The following is a 21,867-nucleotide window of genomic DNA, read 5'->3' on the forward strand; positions in this document are numbered from 1 at the left end:
GAGTGTGTGTGGGAGGAGGCTCGTGTGGCGCCTAATCGCTGGCAAATACCGGTTGAGCCGAATGGCCTGTTTCTGTGCTGCAGACCCTATGTAATTCTATGTAACATTGCATTTCAAAATGCATTAAGAACTCCTATGCCAGGCTCTGCCAGATGGCGAAATCCATTTTAATTGTCTAATTCACCTGTTCTGCCTATAGGAGGCAGTGTGACGAGCATCAACGATGATAAAAGGCCTGACCAGCAACTGGATCAATGAAGCTTCAGATGGTCCATGGCACACATAGTAAGAATGGGGATGAAAGATAAGTGGCATTTGAACAGTAATAAATTGACACAATGAGTAAATGGTAATCCCAATGCTTTGCCACGAAAATTAATTTTCACTTTAGCCCAGATTTGAGAAAATACTTTAGCAAGTGACAATTGAAGCATATAGAATCCCTGTATCTCTGTAAGCTCTTCCAGCCCTACAACCCTCCAAGATCTCTGCACTCCTCCAATTCTAGCCTCTTGTGCATCCCCAGTTTCTTTCACTCCGTAGTTGGCGGCTGTGCCTTCAGCTGCCTACGCTCTAAGCTCTGGACTTCCCCCATTAAACCTCTCTACCCCTCTCTCCTCCTTTTAAGACGCTCCTTAAAACCTACCTCTTTGACCAAGCTTTTGGTCACCTGTCCTAATATCTCTTTATGTGGCTCGGTGTCAAATTTTTGTCTGATCGCTTCTGTGAAGCGCCTTGTGACGTTGTACTACATTAAAGGCGCTATATAAATGCAAGTTGTTGTTGTTGAATTTATATGTCCTGCTGCCCACCTGGCAATGATTTAAAGCTGATTAGGCAGAACTGTTGAGATGTCTCTCCTCCCATCTATGCCACCCTCCCACCACCCCACCGCTATGTGCTGGACTACCTGATTGAGACACTTTGCCAGTCTCTCTTTTTCCCTTCACTAATCCACTTTTCTTCACTCTCCACCGAGCCCTCACTGCCCTACTTTGCCAACAACAACTGCGCTCTCCTCCCTGTGAGCGTTATCTCTCCTTCCCTCTTCCCCTAACCCTGCTTGACCTGAATACCGTACTTGATCTTGCCTCCCTGTGTGCACTGCCACGGGAGCTGAACTAGTTAACTAATGACGCTTCCAAGAAGCCTGGGGTAGGCTATTAGGCTGCAAATGTAGTTATTTCAAGAATCTAACAAAAGGATGTTTTAAAACCTTTTACGAATCCATTACAAAGAATTATAATGCACCATCTTTCCTTGTATTTTGAAGTGTTTTTATTTAATAGGGCAACTGTTTAGATTATTTGGTAACTACATTTGAGAAGCTGCTAGGCCCCACAACGGGAGGGAGCTAAAATTACCATGAAGACTGATACCTCGCAGTGTCATAATAGCAATTGTTTGGAGTGTCCATACCCTTTTTTTCTTTCCATTCCTGTCCCCCTTGTTCCCCCCCACCCCCAACCACTGACAGGTCCAGCAGTCCGAGGGTCACCAACCCTCCAGGATTGCCCTGGAGTCTCGAGGAATTAAAAATTAATCTCCAGGACACTGCTGCGAGTAACCCAGGAGAAGAATCATGGGGGCATTAAAAAAAATTGTTTTTTTTCCATTTTCTTTGAACACTTTTGTTTATTAGTTATAAAAATATTGGCGAAGAGAAAAATGGCTTTTTGACTGGATGAATCTTGACTGTCAATCAGGTAACAAACAGTCTGTTGGGTTTCCAATGGGCATGGGAAGGCATGAGTATGGACATGTTGGGTGACCAATGGGGGTGGGGTGGTTGGAGGTAGGAGGCCATATGATGAAACCTCCAGGAATAATGTCCAACCAGAGTTGGCGACCCTAATCATGACCCACTATATCTAGCAATGATGATAGTGGAGCATGAAACCATCAATGCTCCTCTTGAACAGTTGGCAGGAGGCAGGCAAGAGGGACCTGGCAGAAACACTGCATTTGACTTTGTTCTATAGATGTAGAATATACAAGTTGAAGTACAATGGTGAAAGATTTCCAGAAGAAGGTGTCCCACTTGAAGAAAGGAGAAATAAGAACAAGCATGGACAAGCATCATATATGGAGGCTGATACATAGGATGCCAATCAAAGTAAGTTACAAGTGTCAAATAAGTTTAATTTAATATACTTAACCTGAATTGATTCACTGATCTGCTACAAATGTCACACAGTGAAATAATGAACAGAATGATGCAGTTGAGGAGAAAGATTGACCATAATTACACACACATACAGCTAACCAACATTCAGCTGGATGACAAAACATTTTGTAGGCAAGGTCCTTTTTATTGAGACACGCTATGCGTAAGACCATAAAACTGAGCTGTTGCCTAAACTACACAGCCCCAAAAGATTTGTTAATTCAGTTATAGATTTATTTTCTCTTTAACAGAAAAGAAGTCTTTCTTCAACTGAAGGCACAGAGCACAAACAGGTTGTGGAACTAACCAGGTCAAACCTTTTCTCTTCAAAGACCTTATCATGGAGGTCATCACCTGGAAAGGTTACAGACAGCATGGTGACCTACTGTGGGAGAGGAACACGCTACAGGCTTGTCTAATTATAATAGCTTACCTTCTCTAAGTAAATGTATTTCACCAGATGTGAAACATTGACTGCATTGTGCAGTGAAAAATGCCACGTATTGTCTGCGCACTGACATATCTTAAGTATGTGTAGCGATTTGTCATGTGCTCTTTTCTTCTTGTTCTACAACCCCCCCAGGGTAGCGAGCCAGGCACTTAGCATAACACTTGGCATCATTACCACTTCCAGCAACCACGAGTTTAAAGACGCTCTCTTGGATTTAGAAGAAGCAGCTCAGGCTAAGTTTCTTCTCAAATGTGGAAGAGCTATAGTTGGTCACTGAAGAACGTCTGGCTGCTGCTGAGAAGAGGCATCACATCAGCACAGGCCCTGATGATTCACTTTGAGGTACTAAAAGCTAGGGTTGCCAACCTTCCAGGATTGCCCTGGAGTCTCCAAGAATTAAGGACTAATCTCCAGGACATTGCTACAAGCAACCTAATAGAAAAATCACAGGGGCAATAAAAAAAAATTGTCCTTTTTAAAAAAAAAAATTCTTTGAACACTTTTGTTTATTATAAAAAAAAATTGGGCATGGGGATAAAAGGCAGTTTGACTGACAGTCAAGAATTGTCCAATCGGGTAATGAGTCTATTCGCTTTCCAGTTGGCATGGGAAGGGGCACCACAAGTATGGACATGTCGGGCGGCCAATGGCAGGAGTGTGGGGGTGGGACAGTTGGAAGCAGGAAGTCAAGTGATGACACCTCCAGGAATATGTCTTTCCAGAGTTGGCAACCCTACCAACAGCCTGGGGCCAGATATAAAACAGGAGATACTTTAGGGACACAACCAAGTACACCAGTTACTTGCCTCCCTGTAGATGTCAGCAGTGGCTCAGTGGGTAACACTCTTGCCTCTGAGTTAGTCATTTGTGGGTTCGTGCCCCACTCCAGAGACTTGAGCACAAAATCTAAGCAGACATCCCAGTGCTAGTACTGAGGGAGTGCCGCATTGCCAGAGGTGCCGTCTTTCAGATGAGACGTTAAAATGAGGCCCCCTCTGCCCTCTCAGGTTGACGTAAAAGATCCCATAGCACTATTTTGAAGAAGAGCAGTTTGTTAACTCAACTTTGCAGTTACAGTACATACTCTAACCCTGAGAATATCATACTCTATAGTATTTTTTAGCACCTTACAGTGAATTTTGAATCTTAATTAGATATTCACTTCCACACCAATAAAGAAAGAGCTTGTGTTTATATACTGCCTTTCATGTCCTCAGTTTGCGCCAAAGTGCTTTACAGCCAGTGAAGTACTTTAGAAGTGTAATCACTGTCTGTTATATAGGGAAACGCTGTAGCCAATTTACACACATCAAGGTCACACAAAGAGCAATATTTAATCTTATTTCATGACAAGTTTATATCTATTTTTAAACTAGCATTAGATTAGTGATGACTTCTCTCAGTACATGTGGCATCTGGGGAAAATGTCCCATCCAGTGTGATTCCAATTCAATTTCTAACTTGGTCAATCTGTCCCCTTAATGTGTATGTGTTAAATTTTATTTATATATATATATATATATATATATATATAATATGTGTGTGAGTGTATATTTCAATATTACTATAATTTGAGGTTTCCTGAGTCAGTATATGTTTTTCCTAGTCATCATCAAACAGCTGTACTGAAAATAGAAACAAATTATTAGCTGGTGTGTAATTAAACCGGTTGTATAATTAAATGGTTATGTGTTCTGCATGTGTAGAACAGCATTTCATCAATCAAACAAAATTCAGTATGTCTCTTCACCCGTTTCCAACCCAGTGTCTTCTGAGAAGTGCCTGTCTATCTAGGTGACAGCCTTGGCTCAGTGGTAACACACTTGGCTCTAAGTCAGAAGATTCTGGGTTCAAGTCCCACTCCAGAGGCTTGAGCACGTAATTTGGGTTGATGCTTCAGTACTGCACTGTTGGAGATGTCACCTTTCGGATGAGATGTTAAACTGAGGCCTCATCTGCCCTCTCATGTAGATGCAAACGATCCCATGAGACTAATTGAAGAAGAACAGGGGACTTCTCCAATATTTATCACTAAAAAAACAGATTATCTGGTTGTAATGACATAGAATTTACAGCACAGAATCAGGCCATTCAGCCCAACTGATCTTTGACTGTGTTTATGCTCCACACGAGCCTCTTCCCTTCCTACTTCATCTCACCCTATCGATTCCTTTCTCCCTTGTATTTATCTAGCTTCACCCTAAATGCATCTTGTTGCCTCAACTACTCCTCGTGGTAGCGAGTTCCACATTCTAACCACTCTCTGGGTTATCTCATTGCTGTTTATGGGAGCTTGCTGTGCGCAAATTGGCTGCCGCGTTTCCTACATTACAACAGTGACTGCACATCAAAAGTACCTCACTGGTTGTAAAGTGCTTTGGGATGTCCTGAGGTCGCGAAAGGCGCTATATAATTGCAAGTCTTTCTTTTACGAATTTTGGCTTGTCAGCTCAGTATCTTTAAAATCCCTCATCAATACTTGTACACAATATTTTCTTACCAGACACTGGACTTTCCTTAAAAATGTCCATTGTGCAATTTGTGCTCCATCTTTCATGTATACTAACCATGAAGCGTCATCTCAACTGCTTAAGAATTATCCTCTGAATTATCACCAAACTTGAAAAGTGATTTCTTGTCATCAGCCTTTTGGGTTTCTTTTGAAAGAGGATAGAATTATGCCTTGTAACATTTGTTGTCTAGTAATTTGTTGTCTAGCTTATTTTTAGTTTTGATTTTCACTGAACTTCATAAGTGATTTCCCTCTTGTCAGATCACAGGTTTCTTTTGAAAATACACTTGCAAGAAATGATATGTGATTTCCAATGCACTGATATGCCATCTTAACAATGTACAAACTCTTCACTGAGTGAAGCCCCCACAAAATCCACATTGTCTCTCTAATCCAAAACTTCAAGTAGGAACTCTTAGAGCATTTTTTAAACAGATATTGCTGATATGTAGCTGTGTATGATATTGTGTAATGCCAATCACACAATGGATGAAATTGCAGAATTTGATCTCCAAAACCCCAGTAAAATTCCTGGAATCTCATAATGAAAACAAAATTTGACTTATATAGTCATTGTAGATCAGTGGTCCTGCTGATGTGATGAATTAAAAGTAAGGAGAAGTATCAGTGATGGTGATAAATTTGTGGAAAGCCAGCACATTCCTCTGTCCTATAGTGTACATCATCCACTGATTTGAAATGCAGGAAAAAGAAATGGTTTCAACTAATGGGTTGTAAAAGTCAAGTTTGTTTGTCTGGTACTGTGTAATGCATCAGCGGTCTCAGTCTTACATTAATTGCTTTGGTGTTTGATAAGAAACAGGCAGCTTTTCCAATTAATCAGGGTTTGCGGTTCAATGTCTTTATATTGAAGGCATCATCTGTTTTTTCCAGATCAGCAAAATGGTGTTTATAACTGAAGATAATTCTTATCAGTGATGTCTCAAAAACATACATTTCCTCTCTCTGCTTCCCACCTCAATTTTATCTTTAAAAGTAACAAATTACAAAAAAAATGTACTATATCATGTGTCTGTAATCAATTTAAGTCTTTTTTATTATGTTATCTGTATTGTATTTGTTTTATTCTGGTTATTGTGCACAGTGTTCCATTATCCTGTGATCATTATTGGCACTGTGCTGACTGTGATTACTTGACATCATATCATTATTGGCATATACTTCTATAAATGATTTAAATGTTATTGGCTCTCTTTATTGCCTTTGTAAATAGTCCCTTAAATATTTCCATATTGTAGACTTGTGGCAGTATCTTAGCAATTATATTTCCTTTTTATACATGCTTTTTGGAGAGGGTGGTTGTACTTTGCTCGTCAAGGTGAAGGATTTCAGATTGAAGGGATGGAGCACTAACTTTGCATCTTGTGACAGTATTGAGCATTCTCAGGTAGAGCGTGGGCCAGATGCAAAGTAGAGCTCCCATTTTTTCTGCTTTAACATCAACCTCAGATGAGGACCGCATATTGCATCAGTGTGAACTTCACTACTTCCTAAATTAGCCACCCGTATAACCCTTGAGTGTTACATTTCAGGCGTGTTATGCTGTAGCTCAACGCCCACCACCAGCTGGGTTGAGACAGCTCAAATTTAGAAACATTACAGCTGCCAAAAGGGTGAGACTTTCACCCCGTCAGTTTGAGTAGAATACAACTCGGGTCCTAAAGGTTAAAGAACAATATTGTGGCCCACTGTTCAATCCAATCGTTCTGTATTGTCATCATCTTCTGACACAATTACCGTTCGAACATACGAAATTGACGGGCAGGAAAAGACCAGCTGATCCATCAAACCTGCCGCACACCTCATGATGGCTCGAGCATCCTGACTAGACACTTACTGTGTCTGTTTCAGGCCCCTTCTGCAAAATGCACGCAAAATGAAGTGGAGCATGTGCCATAAAAGCTCCGACTAGTTTTTTCAATTCTACTGCAGTCTGCACTGGGCACTCCTGCATTTTCCTCAGCTCACCTCCCCTTCCAAGACATATGGGCGATGCATCAGGCCCATATTCGGTCCCCGACACTCAGTATAAATTTTACCTCAAAGCCTTTGAAATTAGTCCCCTTATTTTTCAAAATTATTTGAAGAAAATCTATTGGGCAGGAAGTGCTAGGAACTAAAGAAAATTATTCCATCAGTACAGCTGACTGAACGGCACTGATGCAACCTGGGAAATTAGGCACGCTGCAAATGCACATACTGCACAAGGTCATTGTTCTGGGACAGGGTGGGGGATGCACAAAGGCTAGAGTCAGACGTCTCTGCCGGAACTCATTGGTGAACCTGAGTCTGACTTCATCTCCCCCTTGATCATCGTCCTTCTTGTCTTCCTCATTGTCATCGTAATAGTACAGAAGGAGATAATTGTGTTTCTGTTCTTTGCCCTGATTTTCCTCCTCCTGTGGCCTCAGTCACTGTGGTGAATCTGCAGGTAAGCAGGGTAGAAACTAAGGATGGATGAATATTACCTACTCTGGATTAAGGAGGTAGAGAAGGATGTGGAAGCTTGTGGCTGTGTCGTGTCGTTCACAGGGATGTTGGTGTTCAGTGACTAACCTGAAACTGGCAATATGTTCCTGACCTCGCCCCTTCCCACCGTAAGTGCAGAGTGCCTCCCCAAAAGCTCCATGGCCTTTTCCTTGTAGGGCGAGTTACTTAAAGTTGGGGTGCCCCCTCTGGTAGCCTGCCTCTCACAGGCACTGTTTGCTAATTTCACCTGCAACAAGATTGAGTAAATGAGGGGGAAGACTCGCAGTTCTAGAATTTTTATTCATTTTTTATTCGTTCATGGGATGTGGGCCTCACTGGCAAGGCCAGCATTTATTGCCCATCCCTAATTGCCCTTGAGAAGGTGGCGGTGAGCTGCCTTCTTGAACTGCTGCAGTCCGCGTGGTGAAGGTTCTCCCACAGTGTTGTTAGGAAGGGAGTTCCAGGATTTTGACTCAGCAACGATGAAGGAACGGCCGATATATTTCCAAGTGTGCCAATGGCACGGAGGAGCTGAAGTAAGAGATGAATGGGTATCGGCCTATTAAAGTGGAGGAAGGAATTTTAGGGTTGTTTATGTAACGTATTGCTGTTAGGGCAGATGGGTAAAAGAAAGAAAGAAAAAGCTTTCATTTACATACTGGGAGTGCTGCAGTGTCAGAGGTGTCGTCTTTTGGATGAGACATTAAATCAAGGCCCCATCTGCCCTCTCAGGTGGGTGTAAAAGATCCCATGGCACTATTTCGAAGAAGAGCAGGATAGTTTTCCCGGTGTTCTAGACAATATTTATCCCTCAACCAACAGCATTTTTTTTTAAAAATAAGACTATCTGGTCATTATCTCATTGCTGTTTGTAAGACCTTGCTGTGCGCAAATTGGCTGTCACGTTTCCTACATTACAACAGTGATTACACTTTTTTTAAAAAAAGTACTTAATTGGCTGTAAAGCACTTTAGGATGTCCTGAGGTCATGAAAGGTGCTATAGAAATGCAAGTCTTTCTATACTGTTGACTTTATGTATGAAAGAGTAATGTAGGAGCAATTGTTGGGAGGGAGTGATGTACGTATATGAATGCACATAATGAAGTATGAGTGAAATAGTATAATGTTGCTTTGTCGGATATATTCATAATTTAAATTTTATAAGCAAGTTTAAAAACAATTGCTTTTGTGTTTTGATTCTTAACCTGCTGAAAAAAACAGAACCCCCTACTGTTCATAAGACAAAGGAGGCAACAATTAATGCAGAAACTGTTGACTCATTCAGAAAATTGCTCCAGAGATTCCTGATACACAAGAGCACAGAAAGGCAACAAAAATGAGATGAAAATAGAGGCATTTGTTTGTAACACCAGTATTCACCATTATACATGCTGGTTGGGCAGAATTGACTTTTCTTGTTCTCTATCTATTTATTTTTTAGTGTTGTTATGACTAATGTTTGCATCAATGTACACTATTTATCAAATAGTAAGTGCTTATTTTTTCACAATTATAATTTTCCTACATTACTTTTGCAAAAGGGAAGAGAATGTAATGTAAACAGTGAATATTGTTTTTTTCTAATCTTTGTAAGTGTACATGAAGTACCAACCCTCTCTTGTGAAAATGATGACCAACTTGTAGAAGTTCTGGTACCACTTCTAGCTTAATCCCAAACAATACAATAAGTCTATATGGTACTGTCACTGTGTGCTATGACAACCCTATCAGTAACCCTCCTCTTCCCACTCCCCAGAAAAATCAATAAACCAAATGCAGAATAAGACCAGAAGTAGCCTTATTGCTAGATATTTTTCATAGGCACACTTTGGAATGTGCTTCAAGACAGTAACAGATCTCAAGGTTGAGTTGATGTTGAAGCTCAAGATTTGACCTTGAGGGACATGATGTCTCTGTGGTACATACCCAAGGTCTTGCATATCTAGACAGTCTGATAATAAAGTTGCCACATCAAGTTGACTGACATCACTGTCACACACGTGTAGTAGAGCAAACAAAATATGTTGGCCCAGATTTTGTTGGAGACTCCACACTTTTAATTGTTCACTTTCTGGGCCACAGAGGTTGATTGACGGTCATTAACAATTATCATGTCGTTAAAAGGGTCCTTACATTGTTAATTACTAGACTTAACTTTCTGTGGCGCATTTAATAGGAAATTAATGTGCTAAAGCAGCAACTTCATGAAACTCATAGGGAGGTTGAGGGCGAGATGTCGTTTCCGTGAGGCTATCGGAGCGACGCAAATCGTCCAGCAACTTGTGACGATTCACAATTCACGGGGTATCGCTTCCTCGCCACAAGTTGCTGGATGATTTGCGCATTAATAACAGCGTGTGTCGTTCAGATGCCATTATTTTTTCAGCAAAATTTGGGCCATTATATCAATTTAACCACCTGAGGAGGGAAACTGTGATCATTCTCAGGATTATGAGATGATCACTCTCTGATTGGAGGCAATGGCCATAACACTATTATTCAGAGTATGATATCTGTCATTTTATGCAGGCAGTCAATATTTTTATTTTGAACCTGTCTGCATCTTAACAACTCGCTGACAAAACATGGGGGTAGTAGCCTTTTGATTTAGATGATTGATTGAGTGATTTCCCTCCAAGAAGATGTAAAGTTTGAATGTGGCAACCATTAAATAACCTTTAAATAACCATTGTTATTGCTTATCACTGCCAAACTTTAGGGTTCTTTGTTGTTGTTGTTTGGACCATTATAATATTTTTTGTTGAAATACATAACTTTACATGCTTACGTTATCTTTACCTTGAAAAATTTGTCACTGAAAATATTGCATTTATTCCTCAGTCGTGCTTTTTGTTTTAAGGAGTAATTTTTTTTAAAAGAGAAAGTGTAAGTGTTTAGACATTATACTGCAATATCTGTTCTTTACACAGAGTGACAGCCCTGTTTCTCCTTCCCACCTCCAATAAAGCAGTGCAGTAGTTGGGGAAGCCAGCCCATGCCATTGGCGTGTTGCCCTGGAGGCGTACGCGGTGTCTGCCAGTACGTTTGAGGGCTTCTGCGACGGGTGAGCACAGCAGGGACTGGAGGGCGTACTGTATACTAGGTGTAATATTACATCGAAACTACAGCACAGAAACAGGCTATTCGTCCCAACTGGTCTATGCTAGCATTTATACTCCACACGAGCCTCCTCCCTCCCTACTTCATCTGACCCGACCAGGATATCCTTCTATTCCTTTCTCCCTCGTGCTTATCTAGCTTCCACTTAAATGTATCTATGCTATTTGCCTTAACTACTCCATACGGTAGCGAGTTCCACAATCTTATCACTCTCTGGGTAAAGAAGTTTCTCTGGAATTCCTTATTGGATTTATTAACGACTATTTTATATTTATGACCTCTAGTTTTGGACACCCCCCACAAGTGGAAACATCTCTTCCTCTACGCTTTCAAACCCTATCATTATCTTAAAGACCTCTATCAGGTCACCCCTCAGCCTTCTCTATTATTATTTAATTCTATAAAGTTGCTTTTGTTTTACAGTTTAGTTTTCTATTATGTGTGCTCCTCTAAAAAGGGGGCACTTTTGTTGGGTTTTTTGCTTGATGACACCAGGGCAAGCAACCCAGTGTCTCCTTATTGGTTTTATTTTGGCATGAATCTGGTGCTCGCCATTGGCTGCGCTGCGTTGATAAGCCGCTGTCATTCCGCGGGAGGGAAGTTCGTGTTTCTCACGAGAAAAGAATTTCAGTCAAAACACAAGAAGACAAGTTCAACACCAAACTGCAAAAACACTCTCTTGTCCAGGGTGGGCGGAGGAGGAGACAAGGACTTGAATGGGCCACAATATTAACGGCCTCTTTGCATCGACAAAAAAAACCTTGTGACCAAATTCATCTTTTTGTTCTGGAGCCTGTGAGTTTGGGGAGTGGAGACAGAATAAAGGAGGATTTGATGCAGGAAACTCGCTGAATAGAAGCGAGGAGAGACAAAACAACTCAGGAATTAAGAGAAAACTGCCCATGTCGAGGTAAGTTTTTCAATAACATTTACCGTTAACTTCTCTTCAATAAATGTTACTGTTTTGTTTAAACCCGGAACGTTAAATTTTGCACAGTTTATTAATCGATTTAATTATTTTTACGGCTGGAAGAAGCCGTCCTAATCCGAGATTAGGATTTTTTTTAAAATGTGAAAAGTCAAACGATTTCAGCTTCTCGTGGGTTAACATTTGGAAAATATATATAAAAAATTATTTACAAACTTAATAAACAAGTGGACAGCGGCAGAACTGGAAGTGGTTTTATTTGTAGTGAAACACCAGAAAGTTGGAGATATCAGGTTGGGTTTTGTGTGTTTTGGGAGAATTGGAAGTGACAGCTGGAAAAACAAACCAAGTAAAACTTTTTTTTTGGTGAGAAAAGTTCTTGCATTTCCATTCAAAAAAAAGTCCCAATGCACCAGGACTCCTGTGATATGATTCACATCGCAAACTTATTGATTTCCCATGCTAACGCTTTGCATTAAAGGGTTGGGGGGAAATGTGTTTTCAATAAATCAATAACAATAAATAAACCCGGGGTTTTATATATTTGCGAGTGTTTGAAACATTCAATTGCAGGACAAGGAGAAAATAACTCTCCGTGCACGCGCATTCGGTTGTAAGCGGAGCGCGCGCGACCGGGAGTCCTCCCATCGTGCACGCGCAATGTCCAGGTCACGCGCCCCCCCCCCCCCAAAAAAAAAGCGGAGCCATGGGGAGTTTTACAATAGGGTTGGGCGAGAAAAATGAACAGTGCGAACAAAAGTTATAGGGCGGCCGGCCATTGACTGCTGAAATAATGCATGTAGGAAATGTTGCACTTTTCTAAAGGCGAGCTGGTAAATCTTACTTCAGTGCATTTTTGTTGTTATGTTGTAAATATCTCATGACATCTCTTAATGATTCCTTCACAGTTCGACTTCTGGAATGGGTTGGGGGTTGGGGTAAAGGATAGCAGTTGGGGATTAGGAATTGGGGTAAAGGATAGCAGTTGGGGATTAGGAATTGGGGTAAAGGATAGCAGTTGGGGTAGAGGTTAGGGATTAGGAGTTGGGGTAGAGGGTAGGGGTTGAGGAACAAAGTCAGACGGTCCCCCAAGCGAGTGACTTTATGGTCCTTGAGTCTCTGCAAAGGGCTGAGCTACTATTATAATTGTAGGTTTACAACTTGTAATAAATGCCAATGTTCTGTTTATTCTGTATTATTATTTTGTGGACAGTATTATTAGAAAGAAGACACATTTTAGGTTTTAAGCCATAAATTTGGAAGTCTAGAAGACCTACCATTGTAATTTGGGGAAGGGGTGGGGTTCAGTGCGAGGCCATTGGTTGTCATGGCAATAGTGGTGCATTCTGCATAGTTCATATTTCTGTTCGTGTTTTTTTTATTTCACTAGAATGAAGTAAGTTAAGATTTTGAAAACAATTATAATGTATGTAAAATATTTTTTTACACTTTTTTGGGTTCTGAAGTTTTTGAACTTTTACTATTGCTCACTGTTCTCTTGAGATAAGTGTGTAAATTCAGCCAACAATATGTTGTACGTTGATTTGCTTGTTTTTGACTGTTTTAATGAAGTTGGGGTGTTAGTCCTGGGAATTAAATACTATTAGCTCTGGAATTCCCTCCCTACACCAATGCCTCTCTATATCTCTCCTCCTTTAAGACGCTCCTTAAACCCACCTCTGTGACCAAGCTTTTGGTCACCTGTCCTAATATCTCTTGTGTGGCTCAGAATCAAATTTTTTTTTGATAATCACTCCTGTGAAGTGCCTGGGGACTTTTTACTATGTTAAAGGTGCTATATAAATGCAAGTTGTTATTGCTTCTGTCCAGCACTCTCAGCTTAAGTTTGTATGTCTTTAGATTACAGGGTTTTAGAATAAAACTCTGTCTATATTGGCCCAACAACTTGCTGTAACTGATATCTTATAAGGGCATCAGTGTAACATTTTCATTGCCAACATCAGCCATGCTATGGGCTTTCAGAATGATGCTGCTAATTTAGTGCTAAATTATGGGCAGGTTTATGTTGTAAACTTGAGCTCATCCAAACTCTGCTGCCCGTATCCTAACTCACACCAAGTCCTGTTCACCCATCACCCCTGTGCTCGCTGACCTACATTGGCTCCCGGTCCAGCAACACCTTAAATTTAATATTCTCATCCTTGTGTTCAAATCCCTCCATGGCCTAGTCCATCTCTATCTCTGTAACCTCCTCCAGCCCTATAACCAAGAACTCTGCGTTCCTCCAGTTCTAGCCTCTTTAGCATTACCGATTTCCTTCGTCCCCATTGGCGGCAGTGCCTTCAGCTGCCTAGGCCCTAAGTTCTGGAATTCCCTCCTTAAAACACTGATTCTATACCTCTCTCCCCCTTTAAGATGCTCCTGAAACAACAACAACAGCTACTTGTATTTATATAGCGCCTTTACCATAGTAAAACGTCCCAAGGCACTTCACAGGAGCAATTATCGAACAATATTTGACACCGAGTCACATAGATATTAGGACAGGGTCAAAGAGTAGATTTTAAGGAGCTCCTTTAAAGGAGGAGAGAGAGGTAGAGAGATTTAGGAAGGGAATTCCAGAGCTTAGGGTCTAGGCAGCTGAAGGTACGGCCGCCAATGATGAAGCGATGAAAATTGGGGATGCACAAGAGACCAGAAAAACCTAGCTCTTTGACCAAGCTTTTGGTCTCCTGTCCTAATATCTCTTTATGTGGCTTGGTGTCAAATTTTGTTTGTTAATTGCTCCTGTAAAATGCCTTGGGATGTTTTACTACGTTAAAGGCACTATATAAATGCAAGTTGTTGCTCTTGATATCCTCTAATGTAAATGTGGGCAGTTCACAGCAAAGAGATAAGGGTTACACAGCCAGAATGAATTTATTTATACCTGAGTGAATGTGAAAATTGTCGCTAAAGTATACAAAAAATATATATTGCAAAGGAAAGAATTGAGAACAAGAAGGAAAATAGTCAGTTAAATGTTTAAACTAAAACAACATTTAATAAAAAAAAACTTGCTTTAAAAAAGTATCAACAATACTTATGTCTTTTAAAGCTGTAGTTTACTACAATATGAGCTATCGATTCGTTTAGACCTGTTTTCAGGCCGAAGCGGTAGGCATGCGCGCCAGGGACCCAATTTTGGACTTTCATTTATATGGCTCCTTTCACAACCTCCGGATGTTCCAAAGCACTTTACAGCAAATGAAATACTTTGAAGTGTACCCGCTGTTGTAATGTAGGGAAACGCGGAAGGAAGTTTGCACACATTTGATCTTAGAAACAGCAATGTGATAATGACCAAATAATAGTTTTTTTTTAGTGATGTTGGTTGATGGATCAATATTGGCCAGGACGCCGGGGAGAACTCCCCTGCTCTTCTTCGAATAGTGGCCATGGGATCTCTTATGTCCACCTGAGAGGGCAGATGTGGCCTCTGTTTAACGTTTCTTCTGAAAGACGGCACCTCTGACCGTGCAGAACTCCCTCAGTACTGCACTGCAAGCCTAGATTTTGTGCTCAAATCTCTGGAGTGGGACTTGAACCCACAACCTTCTGACTCAGAGGCGAGAGTGCTACCCACTGAGCCACAGACTTTGCACATGCTCCGCTGCTAGGCAGCGTTTTTAACACTGGAGAAAGTGAACGGCAGCATCTGCTTTCCCATTACATCAAAAAGACTCAACACTAAATTTATAAAATGTCCATGAAATCTAACAGACTGAGCACTTTCAAAGCCAGTTTCTCACCAGATTGGAGTTGTATTAGAAGGATATCTCACCACTTGGCATTATGCTTTCGTTAGTCAGATCAGGAAATGCAGCCCTGAACCTGCTGTGCATTCATGCAGAAGTGGCAGTATGACTGCAGCCTAAAATGACTTTAACTGATGAATATTTCTGGTCATTTGCACCTTCCGTCAACTTGAGCTCATCCAAAACCTCTGCTGCCCTGTATCCTAACTCGCCACCAAGTCCCGTTCACCCATCGCCCCCTGTGCTCGCTGACCTACATTGGCTCCCGGTCCGGTAACAACTCGATTTTAAAATTCTCATCATTGCTTTCAAATCCCTCCATGGCCTGGCCCCTCCCTATCTCTGTAACCTCCTCCAGCCCTACAACCCTCCGAGATCTCTGCGCTCCTCCAATTCTGGCCTCTTGCCCATCCCCGATTTCCATCGTCCCACCGTTGGCGGCCGTGCCTTCAGCTGCCTAGGTCCTAAGCTCTGGAATTCCCTCCCTAAATCTCTTTGCCTCTCTACCTCTCCCACCTCCTTTAAGACGCTCCTTAAAACCGATCTCTTTGACCAAGCTTTTGGTCACCTGTCCTAATATCTCCTTATGTGGCTTGATGTGAAATTTTGTTTGATAATCGCTCCTGTGAAGCGACTTGGGACGTTTTACTAAGTTAAAGGCGCGATATAAATGAAAGATGTTAGTTGTTGATGGAATTGGTTGCGTTGGATGTCAGTTATATATTTTTCATTAGAGACGATCTGTTATTCGGAATTCCCTCACAGATAACTTGTAAAATCAGTCATTGTTTAACATTAGACTTTTTTTGCGCATTTACAGAAATGAGTGACCCGTTACACAAAAAAAAACTTTCTGAAATTAAGGTCTTCGGAAAACCGCATGGAAGTATTTTGCTGCTACTTAACACTACACAAAATTAGATAATACTTGACTAGCAAGTGCTCAATAATAAACAACTTCCCTCTTTGGTTAATCAACTTGGCATGTAGCACTGGCATTTAATCAAAATGGAAGTTGTTTTTTTTGCCTTGTATATGCTGGGCAAATAATAAATCCTTCTTCAGTACTTTAAAACTTACAAACAAACATGTCCTAGAATAGATACTTGTTTTAATTTGTATTAGCCAATGCATAAGTTGATGTGTATATCGCCGCTGTTCGGTTTAAAATGGTTAAGTTGGTATGGTGACGTTTTAAAAAAAAAAAACACTATTCAGTATAGCATAAGAGATTCTGAAACCGTAGCAGTGAAAGAATTCTCTGCTAAGCTCTTGAATGCCATGGGGCTAAAACGATTTTAGTCATAGTGATCCTACTAAAGCAAGCTCAGTGGAATTGGTTTATGTGAAAGCTTGCATCGCACAATGAGCCCGAAGTGACAATAATCATAGCGCTACACTGTTCATGTGATGGCAGTACAAAGGGGGCATTATTAACGGCTGGTAGGCATAGCAGTTGTAGTCACACTCCGCTTGACAGCCTAAAGGGAGTCTGGAACCCTTGAAACAAAATGCGACCAGTAGAATTATTTAGAGTGTCTTGGTACCCACAGCAAGCTTATCTGCGATCTGAATGTGCTAAATTGTAAACAAGAATACCTATCATGTTAGCTCTAAGTGGCATTAGTGTTTAAATAATTTTGCCACTATAACCATCAGAAACTCTAATGCTGCACCATCTAATCGGGGAAAAAATGAATGAGAATTTTCAAAAACTCACGATTACACGTTTATCACATGCATACGAGTCACATCATTAGCTAGAAGTGATGCACAGAGCTAAAGAATGTTGAATGAATAAAGCGTGATGTTCCATTCCCACAAGGAAGGAGCTGTGGTCGATAATAACATATTTGTAAACAAAAGTAATATCTATGTCGCAAATTGTAAGTTGTTTTAAAGGATTTGGACCATTCGTCATATTCAGTGTGCAGTTCAGTGACATTGATGTCTATTTTAATCTTGGAACCTCAAATGAACGTAAACATTTTAAGCTATGTTTTCTTAAATTGGGAATATTCTTAACGCACAGTATACATCTTCTATAATATGAAAATTAACAGTTAGGATTTAAGACTGGTTTTTAAGTTTTAGAAGATTTATTGATTATTAAAGATATAATTTTAATTTTGCTTTGTATGTTTACTCATACAAACATTAATTTTATCCAAGACTTATATTAATTGGCATGTACAAATCTGCCCCTCACCTTTTCCTTTTTGATCAACCAGTCGTATTAAACAGACTCTGATTGTTTCCATTTCTACATTTTGTAGTGGTGTTTTGATCTTGTGCTAATGTAAATTTCAAATAGTATATTTTTTATTGTTTACTTTGGTTTAAGAGTTTTAACTATAGAACCCAAAGAGTTTAGGGTTTGTAAAACAATTTCCAAGCTAGTTGAACAATAATTAGATGGATATTAGAATTATATCAATGTCAGCCAAGCTGTTTTGGAGGCCAGTTTTCTTTCCTGTGGCTTGTTCATTAAAGAAAAACTTTTCTGGAAATTTGGTCAATATGGTAGAGCACAGCCGAGTGAGTCCAGTAAAGCAAAGTTTCGTCTAGCTGACAGTTGCACCAGACAGGCTGTATTTATTCTATGCGAGACAACTTTAAAAAAAAAATAAATAAATAAAAAATAAGCTGCACTCAAACCTTTTTGAGAGTCTTTGAAAGTTGCTTGTTTTAGAACTTTGCAAAAAATTTAGGAAAGACTTTTATTTGTGACAATCTCCAGTAGTTCTCTAAGCAACACGGAGTGGACTTAAAATAGGCATGATTATTGGTCCTGCTAAAATAGCCTTTAATTATTCAATCCTTCGTAACAGCAAATCAGTCATAGTGGCTTATTAACTAAAATTATTGCAAATTATTATTACAGGCTACAGGTGTGCCAAATTTATTTAGGCACCTGTTGTGGTATGGTTGAGAAATAACACACAGCAGAACAGTTGGTGTCATTATTTCTGTTGTACCTTGTAACAGAAAGATTTACAAAATATATTTGCTGTTTGCAACTACACATTGCAAGGGAACTTCAATCTTATACAAAGTCCCTGGTTAACTTTGGTGACGTTTTGCTGTTTGATCTGCACTGGTTGAATTTCTTTGTATCTAACACAGAAGAATTCAGAAAGCAGAGGGGCAAAAAGCAACTTTTTTTCTTGCACTTGTGGTTTTGTTACTAAATTGGTATTGCAGTAAGAATAGGACTATGCCAAATACCGAGGTTGTTGGCAAAGTTGCGAAAGAATGGAATGGAACAAGAGCTGGTATCAGTAAAAGTGACCATGAAGCTGTCGGGTTGTCGTAAAAACCCAACTGATTCACTAATGCCCTTCAGGGAAGGAAATCTGCCGTCCTTACCCGGTATGTGATTCTAGTCCCACATCAACGTAGTTGACTCTTAACTGACCTCTGATCTGGCCTAGCAAGCCACTCAGTTGTATTGCCAGCTACTCAAGGGCAATGAGGGATGGGCAATAAATGCCGGCCGTGTCAGTGATACCCACATCTCAAGAATGAATGAAAAAAGTTTGGAATGCTAATATTTATAACTCAATTAATAGTTTTGTGATCTGAAGGCTTTTTAAAAAAATAAAGCTGCATGAATTCATTTTAAAGATGTTGCACTATAAGGTGCATTTATAATATCTGAAGGTTTGAGACAAATATTTTTACCCTAAACATCACTGATCTTATTTACTCTAATTAATTGATTGGCGGTTCATTTGGAGAACTTTTCTTATATGGTATACTTACTGATTTCTGGCTAATCTAATTTGTAATTGTAAATAATATAGATATTAGCCATACAATAATTAAGGAAGTATTATTACTCAGGATTTAAGGTAATAGTAATTTTTTTTTGAATTCCTGTAGTAATTAAGGGTTGTTATGAATTCCTTTTGTTCGAAGTTTAGTTTTTTAACCTTGCCCTTCCCATGTCATGTACCTTTCTTAGCCAAAAGCATGAGCTTCAAACTCACTTCAGAGTTGTTCCATAGCTAATTACATGAGTGGGTACATGGAATGGGCCAGCATGGTTCGCCTTCTGACTTTTTTTGGAAGTACCTGGATTCTAATTTACATTTCCTTGAACTACGTAGAATTTTATAGCATAGAAACAGGCCATTCGACCCAACTGGCCTGTGCCGGTGTTTATGCTGCACAGGAGCCTCCTCCCACCCTACTTCATCTCACCCTATCAGCATATCCTTCTATTCCTTTCTCCCACATGTGTTTATCGAGCTTCCCCTTAAATGCATCTACGTTAGTCGCCTCAACCACTCCATGTGGTAGCAAGTTCCACATTCTCATCACTCTCTGGGTAAAGAAGTTTCTCTTGAATTCTTTATTGGATTTATCAGTGACTATCTTGTATATATTGCTCGCCTTGGGATAGAGGATCACTGGGATGAACCATGTCGTACCCTTCTGTGGTAGTGTCAGTTCAGTGCCAAATGCCCCTTAAATTGAAAGTCATTTTCAGTTGCCAATGTTATTTAATCCTTGTTCACTATTAAAAGTACATAAGTAGCCTGCAATTTCATTGGCACAACAAAATTCATTTTTTGGACCTTCGCTTTCTTGCCTGAATGCGTTGACTGACTCTTTGCTGGAGACCCTGACAGTGGGAAACATATGAGTTTGTTCCCACCTAATATTCACATACATTCGCTTCCCAATGGGGCCCCTGGCTAACAATTGGGGAGGAGGGGGAGAGGCGAATGGGAACCCTGGCTAACAATTGGGGGGGGGGGAGGGGGAGGGGCGAATGGGAACCCTGGATAACAATTGGGGGGGGAGGGGCGAATGGGAACCCTGGATAACAATTGGGGGGGGAGGGGCGAATGGGAACCCTGGATAACAATTGCGGGGGGCGGGGGGGCGAATGGGAACCCTGGATAACAATCGGGGGGGGAGGGGCGAATGGGAACCCTGGATAACAATTGCGGGAGGGGCGAATGGGAACCCTGGATAACAATGGGGGGGAGGGGCGAATGGGAACCCTGGATAACAATTGGAGGGGCGAATGGGAACCCTGGATAACAATGGGGGGAGGGGCGAATGAGAACCCTGGATAACAATTGGGGGGGGAGGGGCGAATGGGAACCCTGGATAACAATGGGGGGGGAGGGGTGAATGGGAACCCTGGATAACAATTGGGGGGGGGGTAGGATGGGAACCCTGGATAACAGTTGGGGAGGGGGGATGGGAACCCTGGATAACAATCGGTGGGAATGGGAACCCTTGATAACAATCCCCAACATTACTCAGTGGTACTGAGTTCTGTTTTAGTGCTACAATCATCACCGCAGCTGAAGTCGGTTAACTCACCACAGACCAGACACCAAATTGGGGATTATCTTGGCGTGTTTCAATGTGTATGGCTCAGCTATTCTTTGGGGAGCGTATGAAAGAATTATAATAGTAAACGAGTCGCTGAATACAACTTTCACATATGCATCTATATATAATATAAACTATTTATAATTAACTCTTAACAGTGTTAATCTCCACTTGCAATAAATACATCGTAAAGGTCCAAATTAATTTCTAAGTAAGTAAAATAACAACAACTTGCATTTATATAGCACCTTTTAACGTAGTAAAATGTCCCAAGGAACTTCACAGCACCATTATCAGACAAAATTTGACACCAAGCCATATAAGGACAGGTGACCAACAGCTTGGTCAAAGAGGTAGGTTTTAAGGAGCATCTTAAAGGAGGAGAGAGAGGCGGAGAGGTTTAGGAAGGGAATTCCAGAACTTAGGGCCTAGGCAGCTGAAGGCATGGGCGCCAATGGTGGAGCGATTAAAATCGGGGAAATGCAAGAGGCAAGAATTGGAGGAGCGCAGAGATCTGAGGGTTGTAGGGCTGGAGGTTACAGAGATATGGAGGGGTGAGGCCATGGAAGGATTTGAAAACAAGGATGAGAATTTTAAAATCGAGGTGTTGCTGGACCTAGAGCCAATGTAGGTCAGTGAGCACAGGGGGTGATGGGAGAACGGGACTTGGTGCGAGTTAAGATACGGTCAGCAGAGTTTTGGATGAGCTCAAGTATATGGAGGGCGGAAGATAGGAGGCCGACCAGGAGATCATTGGAATAGTCCAGTCTGGAAGTAACAAAGGCATGGATAACAGTTTTAGCAGCAGATGAGCTGAGGCAAGGGCGGAGACGGGCGATGTCACGGAGGTGGAAGTAGGCAGTCTTGGTGATGGATCGGATGTGTGGTCAGAAGCTCATCTCGGTCAAATAGGACGCCAAGGTTGCGAATGGTCTGGTTCAGCCTCAGACAGTGGCCAGAAAGAGGGATGGAGTCGGTGGTAGGGAACGGAGTTTGCGGTGGGGACCAAAGACAATGGCTTCAGTTTTCCCAATATTTAGTTGGAGGAAATTTTTGCTCATCCAGTACTGGATGTCAGACAAGCA

At 41.0% G+C, this 21,867-nt stretch overlaps 1 protein-coding gene across 1 annotated transcript in view; it reads left to right on the top strand.

The window, feature by feature from the left end:
- Positions 1-11,354: 11,354 nt before the first annotated feature.
- The window catches only part of megf10 (multiple EGF-like-domains 10), a 154,853-nt gene continuing 144,340 nt past the window's right edge, over positions 11,355-21,867 (top strand). The window contains exon 1 of the mRNA XM_067983501.1: positions 11,355-11,651. The gene's annotated coding sequence lies outside the window, so the exon portion shown is untranslated. The remainder of the gene's footprint in view (positions 11,652-21,867) is intronic.

Source organism: Heptranchias perlo, chromosome 4, assembly GCF_035084215.1.
Source record: "Heptranchias perlo isolate sHepPer1 chromosome 4, sHepPer1.hap1, whole genome shotgun sequence".
NCBI classification, from domain to species: domain Eukaryota; kingdom Metazoa; phylum Chordata; class Chondrichthyes; order Hexanchiformes; family Hexanchidae; genus Heptranchias; species Heptranchias perlo.